The sequence below is a fragment of the Phalangium opilio genome, unplaced genomic scaffold (assembly GCF_054372755.1).
Source record: "Phalangium opilio isolate 3A_F unplaced genomic scaffold, DU_Popi_V2 ptg000087l_1, whole genome shotgun sequence".
Classification (NCBI taxonomy): Eukaryota; Metazoa; Arthropoda; class Arachnida; order Opiliones; family Phalangiidae; genus Phalangium; species Phalangium opilio.
In genome coordinates this window covers 3,857,727-3,872,656 of record NW_028324192.1, presented here as the reverse complement: position 1 = coordinate 3,872,656, position 14,930 = coordinate 3,857,727, and positions in this window count along the sequence as shown.

Sequence of the window (14,930 nt, the reverse complement as noted above, 5' to 3'; positions counted from 1 at the left end):
TGGCTCAATGGTTAGCGCGTTCGGCTGTTAACCAATAGGTTGGTGGTTCGAGCCCACCCGGGAGCGGTGGTGTGGGATCTCAAATGTAACGTAGAAAGCCAAAGTTTTGCCACAATACCTGACGACCATTAAATTTTTGGGCTTCCTTGGCGCAATGGTTAGCGCGTTCGGCTGTTAACCGAAAGGTTGGTGGTTCGAGCCCAACCGGAAGAGGTGTTGTAGGGTCTCAGATGTAACGTAAAATGTCAGAGTTTTTCCACAATACCTGACGAACATTTATTTTTTGGGCTTCCGTGGCGCAATGATTAGCGCGTTCAGCTGTTAATCGAAATTTTGAAGGTTCGAGCCCACCCGGGAGAGGTGTTGTGGGGTCTCAGATGTAGCGTAAAAAGTCAAAACTTTTCCACAATACGTGACAACCATTTAATTTCTTAGCTTTCGTGGCTCAATGGTTAGCGCGTTCGGCTGTTAACCAATAGGTTGGTGGTTCGAGCCCATCCGGGAGCGGTGTTGTGAGGTCTCAGATGTGAAGTAAAAAGTCAAAGTTTTACCTCAATACCTGACGACCATTTAATATTTGGCCTCCGTTGCGCAATGGTTAGCGCATTCGGCTGTTAACCGAAAGGTTGGTGGTTCGAGCCCACCCGGGAGCGGTGTTGTGGGATCTCTAATGTAACGTAAAAAGCCAAAGTTTTTCCACAATACCTGACGACCATTTTTTTTTTGGGCGTCCGTGGCGCAATGGTTAGCGCGTTCGGCTGTTAACCGAAAGGTTGGTGGTTCGAGCCCATCCGGGAGCGGTGTTGTGACGTCTCAGATGTTACGTAAAATGTCAGAGTTTTTCCACAATACCTGACGAACATTTATTTTTCGGGCTTGCCTGGCGCAATAATTAGCGCGTCCAGCTGTTAATCGAAAGGTTGGTGGTTCGAGCCCACCCGGGAGCGGTGTTGTGGGATCTCAAATGTAACGTAGAAAACCAAAGTTTTTCCACAATACCTGACTACCATTTAATTTTTGGGCTTCCTTGGTGCAATGGTTAGCGCGTTCGGCTGTTAACCGAAAGGATGGTGGTTCGAGCCCACCTGGGAGAAGTGTTGTAGGGTCTCAGATGTAACGTAAAAAGTCATAACTTATCCACAAAACCTAACAACCATTTAATTTCTGAGCTTCTGTGGCTCAATGGTTAGCGCGTTCGGCTGTTAACCAATTGGTTGGTGGTTCGAGCCTATCCGGGAGAAGTGTTGTGACGTCTCAGATGCAACGTAAAATGTCAGAGTTTTTCCACAATACCTGACGAACATTTAATTTTTGGGCTTGCGTGGCGCAATGGTTAGCGCGGTCAGCTGTTAATCGAAAGGTTGGTGGTTCGAGCCCACCCGGGAGAGGTGTTGTTGGGTCTCATATGTAGCGTAAAAAGACAAAACTTTTCCACAATACGTGACAACCATTTATTTTCTGAGCTTTCGTGGCTCAATGGTTAGCGCGTTCGGCTGTTAACCAATAGGTTTGTGGTTCGAGCCCACCCGGGAGCGGTGTTTTTGGATCTCAAATGTAACATAAATAGCCAAAGTTTTTCCACAATACCTGACGACCATTTAATTTTTGGGCGTCCGTGGCGAATGGTTAGCGGGTTCGGCTGTTAACCGAAAGGTTGGTGGTTCGAGCCCTCCCGGGAGCGGTGTTGTGACGTCTCAGATGTAACGTAAAATGTCAGAGTTTTTCCACAATACCTGACGAGCATTTAATATTTGGGCTTCCGTGGCGCAATGGTTAGCGCGTTCAGCTGTTAATCGAAAGGTTGGTGGTTCGACCCCACCCGGAAGAGGTGTTGTGGGGTCTCAGATGTAGCGTAAAAAGTCAAAACTTTTCCACAATACGTGACAACCATTTAATTTCTGAGCTTCCGTGGCTCAATGGTTAGCGCGTTCGGCTGTTAATCGAAAGGTTGGTGGTTCGAGCCCATCCGGGAGCGGTGTTGTGAGGTCTCGGATGTGAAGTAAAAAGTCAAAGTTTTACCTCAATACCTGACGAAAATTTAATTTTTGGGCTTCAGTGGCGCAATGGTCAGCGCATTCAGCTGTTAACCGAAAGGTTGGTGGTTCGAGCCCTCCCAGGAGCGGTGTTGTGTCGTCTCAGATATAACGTAAAATGTCAGAGTTTTTCCACAATACCTGACGAACATTTAATTTTTGGGCGTCCGTGGCGAATGGTTAGCGCGTTCGGCTGTTAACCGAAAGGTTGGTGGTTCGAGCCCTCCCGGGAGCGGTGTTGTGACGTCTCAGATGTAACGTAAAATGTCAGAGTTTTTCCACAATACCTGACGAGCATTTAATATTTGGGCTTCCGTGGCGCAATGGTTAGCGCGTTCAGCTGTTAATCGAAAGGTTGGTGGTTCGAGGCCACCCGGGAGAGGTGTTGTGAGGTCTCAGATGTAGCGTGAAAAGTCAAACTTTTTCCATAATACGTGATAACCATTTATTTTCTGATCTTTCGTGGCTCAATGGTTAGCGCGTTCGGCTGTTAACCAATAGCTTGGTGTTTCGAGCCCACCCGGGAGCGGTGTTTTTGGATCTCAAATGTAACGTAAATAGCCAAAGTTTTTCCGCAATACCTGACGACCATTTTTTTTGGGCGTCCGTGGCGCAATGGTTAGCGCGTTCGGCTGTTAACCGAAAGGTTGGTGGTTCGAGCCCATCCGGGAGCGGTGTTGTGAGGCCTCAGATGTGAAGTAAAAAGTCAAAGTTTTACCTCAATACCTGACGAGCATTTAATTTTTGGGCTTCCGTGGCGCAATGGTTAGCGCGTTCAGCTTTTAATCGAAAGGTTGGTGGTTCGAGCCCACCCGGAAGAGGTGTTGTGGGGTCTCAGATGTAGCGTAAAAAGTCAAAACTTTTCCACCATACTAAAACCATTGAGCTACGACAAACAGTAGTCGAGTAATTAAGCTAATCGTAAACAAACAAACCCCTCCATAGGAAATGCATTAGACTATACTTTGCAGGCCCATAACTCTGTGTCTACTAGAGATACGGGGATGTCCTTAGGATATGTTATAGTCCAAATTGTCCCCCATCTAACCATACTAAAAACTTTGGGCTACGACAAACAGGGGCCGAGTACTTAAGCAAAACGTAACGAAACAAACCCCCTCCATAGGAAATGCATTAGACCATAATTTGGAGGCTCTTAACTCTGTTTCTACTGGAGATACGGGGAAGTCCTTTGAGTATGTTATAGTCTAATTTGTCCCCCATCTAACCATACTAAAAATTTTGAGCTACGACAAACAGGGGCCGAGTAATTAAGCTAAACGTAAACAAACAACCCGTCCATAGGAAATGCATTAGACTATATTTTGCAGGCCCATAATTCTGTGTCTACTAAAGATACGGGGATGTCCTTAGGATATGCTATAGTCCAAATTGTCCCCCATCTAACCATACTAAAAACATTGAGCTACGACAAACAAGGGCCGAGATATTAAGCAAAATGTTCGTCAACTTTGGTATCGTCTCACTTATTTTTATTATGTTACTTATGATTTTTGCACTAAACTTTGGAGGCTCATAACTCTTGTTCTACAAGAGATACTGGGATCTCCTTTGGATATGTTATAGTACTCTTTGCTCCACATACAAGGATACTTTAAACCTGAGGCTACCTCAATATCGTCGTCAACTTATTTTTTGTCTCACTTATTGTTAGAAGGTTACTTTTGATTTTTGAAAATAAACTTTGCAGGCTCGTAACTCTGGTTCTACCAGAGATACGGGGATGTAAATAATGTGACCTTGACACAAATGTTCGGATAATTATAAAGGTCTTTGCACGTTCCAAGCAAAAAAAAAACTTCGCGGTTTCGAACCTGTGGCCTTCCGGGAGTGAGGCGGATGCGATAACCGCTACACTAAAGATATGTTATTATTTTTAATCGAAAGAACAGGGTCAAGTAATTAAGCAATACGTGAACAAACAAACGCCTCCATAGGAAATGCATTAGACTATGCTTTGCAGGCCCATAACTCTGTGTCTACTAGAGATACCGGGATGTCCTTAGGATATGTTATAGTCCAATTTGTCCTTCATCTAATCATACTGAAAACATTGAGCTACGACAAACAGGGGCCGAGATATTAAGCAAAATGTTCGTCAACTTTGGTATCGTCTCACTTATTTTTATTATGTTACTTATGATTTTTGCACTAAACTTTGGAGGCTCATAACTCTTGTTCTACAAGAGATACTGGGATCTCCTTTGCATATGTTATAGTACTCTTTGCTCCCCATACAAGGATACTTTAAACTTGAGGCTACCTCAATATCGTCGTCAACTTACTTTTTGTCTCACTTATTGTTAGAAGGTTACTTTTGATTTTTGAAAATAAACTTTGCAGGCTCGTAACTCTGTTTCTACTGGAGATAAGGGGATGTCCTTTGAGTATGTTATAGACCAATTTGTCCCCCATCTAGCCATACTAAGAATTAGGGCTACGACAAACAGTAGTCGAGTAATTAAGCTAATCGTATACAAACAAACCCCTCCATTGGAAATACATTAGACTAAATTCTGGAGGCTCGTAACTCTGGTTCTACCAGAGATACGGGGATGTAAATAATGTGACCTTGACACAAATGTTCGGATAATTATAAAGGTCTTTGCATGTTCCAAGCAAAAAAAAAAAAACTTCGTGGTTTCGAATCTGTGGCCTTCCGAGAGTGAGGCGGATGCGATAACCGCTACACTAAAGATATGTTATTATTTTTAATCGAAAGAACAGGGTCAAGTAATTAAGCAATACGTGAACAAACAAACCCCTCCATAGAAAATGCATTAGACTATACTTTGCAGGCTCGTAACTCTGTTTCTACTGGAGATACGGGGATGTCCTTTGAGTATGTTATAGTCCAATTTGTCCCCCATCTAGCCATACTAAAAACATTGAGCTACGACAAACAGTAGTCGAGTAATTAAGCTAATCGTAAACAAACAAACCCCTCCATAGGAAATGCATTAGACTATACTTTGCAGGCCCATAACTCTGTGTCTACTAGAGATACGGGGATGTCCTTAGGATATGTTATAGTCCAAATTGTCCCCCATCTAACCATACTAAAAACTTTGGGCTACGACAAACAGGGGCCGAGTACTTAAGCAAAACGTAACGAAACAAACCCCCTCCATAGGAAATGCATTAGACTATACTTTGGAGGCTCTTAACTCTGTTTCTACTGGATATACGGGGAAGTCCTTTGAGTATGTTATAGTCCAATTTGTCCCCCATCTAACCATACTAAAAATTTTGAGCTACGACAAACAGGGGCCGAGTAATTAAGCTAAACGTAAACAAACAACCCGTCCATAGGAAATGCATTAGACTATATTTTGCAGGCCCATAACTCTGTGTCTACTAAAGATACGGGGATGTCCTTAGGATATGCTATAGTCCAAATTGTCCCCCATCTAACCATACTAAAAACATTGAGCTACGACAAACAAGGGCCGAGATATTAAGCAAAATGTTCGTCAACTTTGGTATCGTCTCACTTATTTTTATTATGTTACTTATGATTTTTGCACTAAACTTTGGAGGCTCATAACTCTTGTTCTACAAGAGATACTGGGATCTCCTTTGGATATGTTATAGTACTCATTGCTCCCCATACAAGGATACTTTAAACTTGAGGCTACCTCAATATCGTCGTCAACTTATTTTTTGTCTCACTTATTGTTAGAAGGTTACTTTTGATTTTTGAAAATAAACTTCGCAGGCTCGTAACTCTGGTTCTACCAGAGATACGGGGATGTAAATAATGTGACCTTGACACAAATGTTCGGATACTTATAAAGGTCTTTGCATGTTCCAAGCAAAAAAAAACTTCGCGGTTTCGAACCTGTGGCCTTCCGGGAGTGAGGCGGATGCGATAACCGCTACACTAAAGATATGTTATTAGTTTTAATTTAAAGAACAGGGTCAAGTAATTAAGCAATACGTGAACAAACAAACGCCTCCATAGGAAATGCATTAGACTATGCTTTGCAGGCCCATAACTCTGTGTCTACTAGAGATACCGGGATGTCCTTAGGATATGTTATAGTCCAATTTGTCCTTCATCTAACCATACTGAAAACATTGAGCTACGACAAACAGGGGCCGAGATATTAAGCAAAATGTTCGTCAACTTTGGTATCGTCTCACTTATTTTTATTATGTTACTTATGATTTTTGCACTAAACTTTGGAGGCTCATAACTCTTGTTCTACAAGAGATACTGGGATCTCCTTTGCATATGTTATAGTACTCTTTGCTCCCCATACAAGGATACTTTAAACTTGAGGCTACCTCAATATCGTCGTCAACTTACTTTTTGTCTCACTTATTGTTAGAAGGTTACTTTTGATTTTTGAAAATAAACTTTGCAGGCTCGTAACTCTGTTTCTACTGGAGATAAGGGGATGTCCTTTGAGTATGTTATAGACCAATTTGTCCCCCATCTAGCCATACTAAGAATTAGGGCTACGACAAACAGTAGTCGAGTAATTAAGCTAATCGTATACAAACAAACCCCTCCATAGGAAATACATTAGACTAAATTCTGGAGGCTCGTAACTCTGGTTCTACCAGAGATACGGGGATGTAAATAATGTGACCTTGACACAAATGTTCGGATAATTATAAAGGTCTTTGCATGTTCCAAGCAAAAAAAAAAAAACTTTGTGGTTTCGAATCTGTGGCCTTCCGAGAGTGAGGCGGATGCGATAACCGCTACACTAAAGATATGTTATTATTTTTAATCGAAAGAACAGGGTCAAGTAATTAAGCAATACGTGAACAAACAAACCCCTCCATAGAAAATGCATTAGACTATACTTTGCAGGCTCGTAACTCTGTTTCTACTGGAGATACGGGGATTTCCTTCACAGAAAAAAATGTGTTAGGAAATTGAACACAATCTCTGAACATCTTCATGCAACACTCTCCTATACATGTTCAAAAATGAGAACATGTTCAAATAGAAATCTGTTCTTTTTTCTAATGTATTCAAGCCATTTTGTGTTTGATTTTGAACGTCTTTTTATTTAAGTGTTCTGCCTCTGAACATGTCAATTATGCAGAAAATGTGTTCAGGAGCTGAACACAATCCCTGAACACCTTCATGCGACTCTCTCTACTATACATGTTCAAAAATGAGCACATGTTTAAGTGAAAATATGTTCACTTTCTAAAGTGTTCAAGACGATTTTTGTTTCGGTTTTGAACGTCTTTTACGTGTTAAGCATACACTCTAAGAAAATGGGGCGCGCTTTAACACCTTTAAAAGTAGTTTGGGTCCAAATTTGACATCATTACAGGTGTTCATTTACACCCCTGAAAGGGTTTAATAACACTTATTGAGCAATTGGTGCTATAAATTGGCGCAACAGAGGTGCAGTTTAACACCTTTTTAACTCTTATATCGAACTAAAACTTAATTTTTACTCTCACATGAGTGTTGTGCAATTCCTTAAAGGGTGAGGCATAGCGCCTTTCAGAGTGTCGCATAACACCATTCAGAGTGTCTCATAACACCTTTCAGAGTGTCTCATTAACACCTTTCAGAGTGTCTCATTACACCTTTCAGAGTGTCTCATTACACCTTTCAGAGTATCGCATAACACCTTTCAGAGTGTCCCATCACCTTTCAGAGTGTCTCATAACACCTTTCAGAGTGTCTCATTACACCTTTCAGAGTGTATCATAACACCTTTCAGAGTGTCTCATAACACCTTTCAGAGTGTCTCATAACACCTTTCAGAGTGTCGCATAACACCTTTCAGAGTGTCGCATATCACCTTTCAGAGTGTCTCATAACACCTTAAAGAGTGGGTGATTTATTAGCAATCAGTGCTATATTCACAGCAAGGTTCCACTTTGAGTTAAATTAAGAGGAAAGTTCTTACATGCAGAACTATACCGCTTTAAGCAATGCTTGCAGGGCCGGATTAAGAGGGGGGCGAGGGGGCACTGGCCCCCGGGCGCAAGTCTTGTTGGGGGCGGATAGAGTTAAACTATTCCCCCTTAGGGACATTTGCTGTTCTGTTTCTTCCGACTTAAGGGGGCGGCCCCCGGTGCAAAATTGCTTAATCCGGCCCTGAATGCTAGTTCTCGCATGCAGTGTGAAACTGCATAAAATAGGCCACTTGTTCGACTTTAAATCGAGCTTAAAACTGCATGAAAAGTTGGTAATTTTTAGCGACTTAATAGCCTCTGAAAAAGGCAGGAAGTTTTTAATTAGTATAATTTCATCGGGTATTAAGTTGGTTTTGGAGGCCATAATATCCAAGCAGTAGACATAGACGTACTCCTTAAATTTACTAATCTCTTTTCACTAAGAATTTTTCGAGCACCAGAAACGCGTTTGACCTAACCTACTCTACAATATTTAAAAAAATTTAATTTTCTACTCTAATGCTTCTCAAAATAAAGATAAGACATGTCACAAAAGTTGGCGTCTATAGTCGCCCTACTAACATAGTCTCGTTTTTTTAGTGTCGCACAATACTTTTAAGAGTATCGCTTAACACTTTCAAGAGTGCAGTAGCGTTGCTAGGGTTTGAAATTTGGGGGGGGGTTTAAGTTTATTATTCGTATATTAAAGATTTACAAACTGTTATTGATAAAGAGAACGGAACCGATCAGTTAGTGACTATGAGACAAATGTGGATGAAAGAATTTCACTCGTCTTTTATAAGTTCAGTTTCTGTTTGCTTTTAGTCCCCACTACTGTTTGATATTGAAATTCATCTCTACAAAGATGAAACTGAACGAACTTATCATAATAATTTTTTACACTATATTGCTACAAAATTTTAGGGGATACGAGCAATTTTTTGGTAGAGTTTACGGATTATTTTAAGGGGGCTAACTTTGAAATTTTAGGTGCGCTAAAGCCCCCAAAAAGACTTAGCGACGCCACTGCAAGAGTGTCGCATAACGCTTTTAAGAGTGTCACCTAACACGTTTCAGAGTGTCGCCTAACACGTTTAGCAGTGTTTTACAAAAGTACAATACCCTCTGATTACGAATTTCTTTGTTAATTTTATTTAAAGGATAAAAATATATTCTTTCATGAATATCATCTTTAAAAAATGCTTAACAATCAAGTTTTTTCAATAATTTTTACTGTTTGGATTGACTTTAATATTAAAACATTAATGAAAATGAAAGAACTTATTTTAAAAAACCCGCAGTACTATAATTTTCCATTTTTAATTTCAAAACGGTTTTTAAAAGTTTTATTTTACATCGAATTTACACCTTAAATTGGCCCCACAAAAACTAAAGGTAATAAAACTCTCTTTGGGTGTTTTTACGGTGTAAAAAATGTGTTTTCTTAAATTACACTTCCCTTTCTTAGAGTGTACGAACATGTTAAGTACAGTCGCCGCAATTAAAAACTTTCTCTCTCGCGACGTCTTGTTTCAACAATAAGCCGCAAATTATTGATCTGATACAATTGTTAAAAAAAAACTTATCGTATATTGTTGTTTTAATAAAGATTTGCGGCTTATTGTTGAAACAAGACGTCGCGAGAAAGAAAGTTTTTAATTGCGGCGACTGTACCTCTCTCATTCTACAGTCCAAGAGAGATATGTACGAGTATTTCTTACTTGTAATTAATAATTAATAGGTATTACTGTACTGAGGTTTAAGTTATTTTGCTAGTAAAAGGACTATTAAGTATTGAAATTTATTTTTGTCACGTAATAGTTACTTAAAACTTACCCACGAAAAGGATTACACCTTTAATATTCTGAAGGGCCAAGGCTCAAAAATCCTGCCCAAAAAATATGTGCTGTTACTTTCGGGATCGGTTTTCTTATTAGCACTTTAGCAGCAGTAAAGGTTGCAGACGAATTTTAGGGAATATTAAAATTTCCCAAACATAAGTAAATGGTCTCTCCTCCCTGATGCAATTGCAAAAATGCTTTGTCAGAGAGTTCGTCTCATCGTCTGCGCTTTGCCAAGAAACGTTTTCAAGGCGTAGTTTAATTAAATTCACATTCCAAATATTTATTATTTAAAAATATGCTTACAAGTCTGGGGATTATTTTAGAGGGTTCTAAGTTTGAAATTTGGGGGGGGGGCTAAATAGGGGGCTATACCCCCCCCCCCCGAAAAAAGGCCTAGCGACGCCACTGATTCATTGAATTGTATAATTACTTCAAGTTTAAATTCATTCTTGGGCGACAAAGAAAAACCATGGATATAAAGAATGCGCGTGAGGAAATAGGTTTTCACGCTATATGATAAGCAACTTCCTATCTCCGACGGGACCTTATTCGATGTATACTCTGTTCCAGCTTTAGTCGTCATCACGCACAAAGCTACGTTACATAGAGATCTAGCTTAGAGTGTGCTGAGAACCAAAGCTGGAACAGAGTATATATCGAATAAGCTTCGTCGAAGTACGCCTTCAACTACAAGGTTACAGAACATCAAAACAAATGATCGCGTTCGCTGTTCCTAAATTTTTAACGCGTTCATTGTGAAAGTGTTAAGATTTTGTGTTCAACTGTTACAATTTTTTCAAATAGAAACAAAAATTAGAAGTTGAGCGCCAAAATTAAGCGAAGTGTTCAATAAATTACACTTTTTCATCACTTAAACATATCAAGAAACCAAAATCTGATTTTTGAACACTAAAATGTGTTCAAATCTTTAACACACTTTTTTCTGTGTTTGAGTATGTTATAGTCCAATTTGTCCCCCATCTAACCATACTAAAAACATTGAGCTACGACAAACAGTAGTCGAGTAATTAAGCTAATCGTAAACAAACAAACCCCTCCATAGGAAATGCATTAGACTATACTTTGCAGGCCCATAACTCTGTGTCTACTAGAGATACGGGGATGTCCTTAGGATATGTTATAGTCCAAATTGTCCCCAATCTAACCATACTAAAAACTTTGGGCTACGACAAACAGGGGCCGAGTACTTAAGCAAAACGTAACGAAACAAACCCCCTCCATAGGAAATGCATTAGACCATAATTTGGAGGCTCTTAACTCTGTTTCTACTGGAGATACGGGGAAGTCCTTTGAGTATGTTATAGTCTAATTTGTCCCCCATCTAACCATACTAAAAATTTTGAGCTACGACAAACAGGGGCCGAGTAATTAAGCTAAACGTAAACAAACAACCCGTCCATAGGAAATGCATTAGACTATATTTTGCAGGCCCATAATTCTGTGTCTACTAAAGATACGGGGATGTCCTTAGGATATGCTATAGTCCAAATTGTCCCCCATCTAACCATACTAAAAACATTGAGCTACGACAAACAAGGGCCGAGATATTAAGCAAAATGTTCGTCAACTTTGGTATCGTCTCACTTATTTTTATTATGTTACTTATGATTTTTGCACTAAACTTTGGAGGCTCATAACTCTTGTTCTACAAGAGATACTGGGATCTCCTTTGGATATGTTATAGTACTCTTTGCTCCCCATACAAGGATACTTTAAACCTGAGGCTACCTCAATATCGTCGTCAACTTATTTTTTGTCTCACTTATTGTTAGAAGGTTACTTTTGATTTTTGAAAATAAACTTTGCAGGCTCGTAACTCTGGTTCTACCAGAGATACGGGGATGTAAATAATGTGACCTTGACACAAATGTTCGGATAATTATAAAGGTCTTTGCATGTTCCAAGCAAAAAAAAAAACTTCGCGGTTTCGAACCTGTGGCCTTCCGGGAGTGAGGCGGATGCGATAACCGCTACACTAAAGATATGTTATTATTTTTAATCGAAAGAACAGGGTCAAGTAATTAAGCAATACGTGAACAAACAAACGCCTCCATAGGAAATGCATTAGACTATGCTTTGCAGGCCCATAACTCTGTGTCTACTAGAGATACCGGGATGTCCTTAGGATATGTTATAGTCCAATTTGTCCTTCATCTAATCATACTGAAAACATTGAGCTACGACAAACAGGGGCCGAGATATTAAGCAAAATGTTCGTCATCTTTGGTATCGTCTCACTTATTTTTATTATGTTACTTATGATTTTTGCACTAAACTTTGGAGGCTCATAACTCTTGTTCTACAAGAGATACTGGGATCTCCTATTCATATGTTATAGTACTCTTTGCTCCCCATACAAGGATACTTTAAACTTGAGGCTACCTCAATATCGTCGTCAACTTACTTTTTGTCTCACTTATTGTTAGAAGGTTACTTTTGATTTTTGAAAATAAACTTTGCAGGCTCGTAACTCTGTTTCTACTGGAGATAAGGGGATGTCCTTTGAGTATGTTATAGACCAATTTGTCCCCCATCTAGCCATACTAAGAATTAGGGCTACGACAAACAGTAGTCGAGTAATTAAGCTAATCGTATACAAACAAACCCCTCCATAGGAAATACATTAGACTAAATTCTGGAGGCTCGTAACTCTGGTTCTACCAGAGATACGGGGATGTAAATAATGTGACCTTGACACAAATGTTCGGATAATTATAAAGGTCTTTGCATGTTCCAAGCAAAAAAAAAAAAACTTCGTGGTTTCGAATCTGTGGCCTTCCGAGAGTGAGGCGGATGCGATAACCGCTACACTAAAGATATGTTATTATTTTTAATCGAAAGAGCAGGGTCAAGTAATTAAGCAATACGTGAACAAACAAACCCCTCCATAGAAAATGCATTAGACTATACTTTGCAGGCTCGTAACTCTGTTTCTACTGGAGATACGGGGATGTCCTTTGAGTATGTTATAGTCCAATTTGTCCCCCATCTAACCATACTAAAAACATTGAGCTACGACAAACAGTAGTCGAGTAATTAAGCTAATCGTAAACAAACAAACCCCTCCATAGGAAATGCATTAGACTATACTTTGCAGGCCCATAACTCTGTGTCTACTAGAGATACGGGGATGTCCTTAGGATATGTTATAGTCCAAATTGTCCCCCATCTAACCATACTAAAAACTTTGGGCTACGACAAACAGGGGCCGAGTACTTAAGCAAAACGTAACGAAACAAACCCCCTCCATAGGAAATGCATTAGACCATACTTTGGAGGCTCTTAACTCTGTTTCTACTGGAGATACGGGGAAGTCCTTTGAGTATGTTATAGCCCAATTTGTCCCCCATCTAACCATACTAAAAACATTGAGCTACGAAAAACAGGGGCCGAGTAATTAAGCTAAACGTAAACAAACAACCCGTCCAAAGGAAATGCATTAGACTATGCTTTGCAGGCCCATAACTCTGTGTTTACTAGAGATACGGGGATGTCCTTAGGATATGTTATAGTCCAAATTGTCCCCCATCTAACCATACTAAAAACTTTGGGCTACGACAAACAGGGGCCGAGTACTTAAGCAAAACGTAACGAAACAAACCCCCTCCATAGGAAATGCATTAGACCATAATTTGGAGGCTCTTAACTCTGTTTCTACTGGAGATACGGGGAAGTCCTTTGAGTATGTTATAGTCTAATTTGTCCCCCATCTAACCATACTAAAAATTTTGAGCTACGACAAACAGGGGCCGAGTAATTAAGCTAAACGTAAACAAACAACCCGTCCATAGGAAATGCATTAGACTATATTTTGCAGGCCCATAATTCTGTGTCTACTAAAGATACGGGGATGTCCTTAGGATATGCTATAGTCCAAATTGTCCCCCATCTAACCATACTAAAAACATTGAGCTACGACAAACAAGGGCCGAGATATTAAGCAAAATGTTCGTCAACTTTGGTATCGTCTCACTTATTTTTATTATGTTACTTATGATTTTTGCACTAAACTTTGGAGGCTCATAACTCTTGTTCTACAAGAGATACTGGGATCTCCTTTGGATATGTTATAGTACTCTTTGCTCCCCATACAAGGATACTTTAAACCTGAGGCTACCTCAATATCGTCGTCAACTTATTTTTTGTCTCACTTATTGTTAGAAGGTTACTTTTGATTTTTGAAAATAAACTTTGCAGGCTCGTAACTCTGGTTCTACCAGAGATACGGGGATGTAAATAATGTGACCTTGACACAAATGTTCGGATAATTATAAAGGTCTTTGCATGTTCCAAGCAAAAAAAAAAACTTCGCGGTTTCGAACCTGTGGCCTTCCGGGAGTGAGGCGGATGCGATAACCGCTACACTAAAGATATGTTATTATTTTTAATCGAAAGAACAGGGTCAAGTAATTAAGCAATACGTGAACAAACAAACGCCTCCATAGGAAATGCATTAGACTATGCTTTGCAGGCCCATAACTCTGTGTCTACTAGAGATACCGGGATGTCCTTAGGATATGTTATAGTCCAATTTGTCCTTCATCTAATCATACTGAAAACATTGAGCTACGACAAACAGGGGCCGAGATATTAAGCAAAATGTTCGTCATCTTTGGTATCGTCTCACTTATTTTTATTATGTTACTTATGATTTTTGCACTAAACTTTGGAGGCTCATAACTCTTGTTCTACAAGAGATACTGGGATCTCCTATTCATATGTTATAGTACTCTTTGCTCCCCATACAAGGATACTTTAAACTTGAGGCTACCTCAATATCGTCGTCAACTTACTTTTTGTCTCACTTATTGTTAGAAGGTTACTTTTGATTTTTGAAAATAAACTTTGCAGGCTCGTAACTCTGTTTCTACTGGAGATAAGGGGATGTCCTTTGAGTATGTTATAGACCAATTTGTCCCCCATCTAGCCATACTAAGAATTAGGGCTACGACAAACAGTAGTCGAGTAATTAAGCTAATCGTATACAAACAAACCCCTCCATAGGAAATACATTAGACTAAATTCTGGAGGCTCGTAACTCTGGTTCTACCAGAGATACGGGGATGTAAATAATGTGACCTTGACACAAATGTTCGGATAATTATAAAGGTCTTTGCATGTTCCAAGCAAAAAA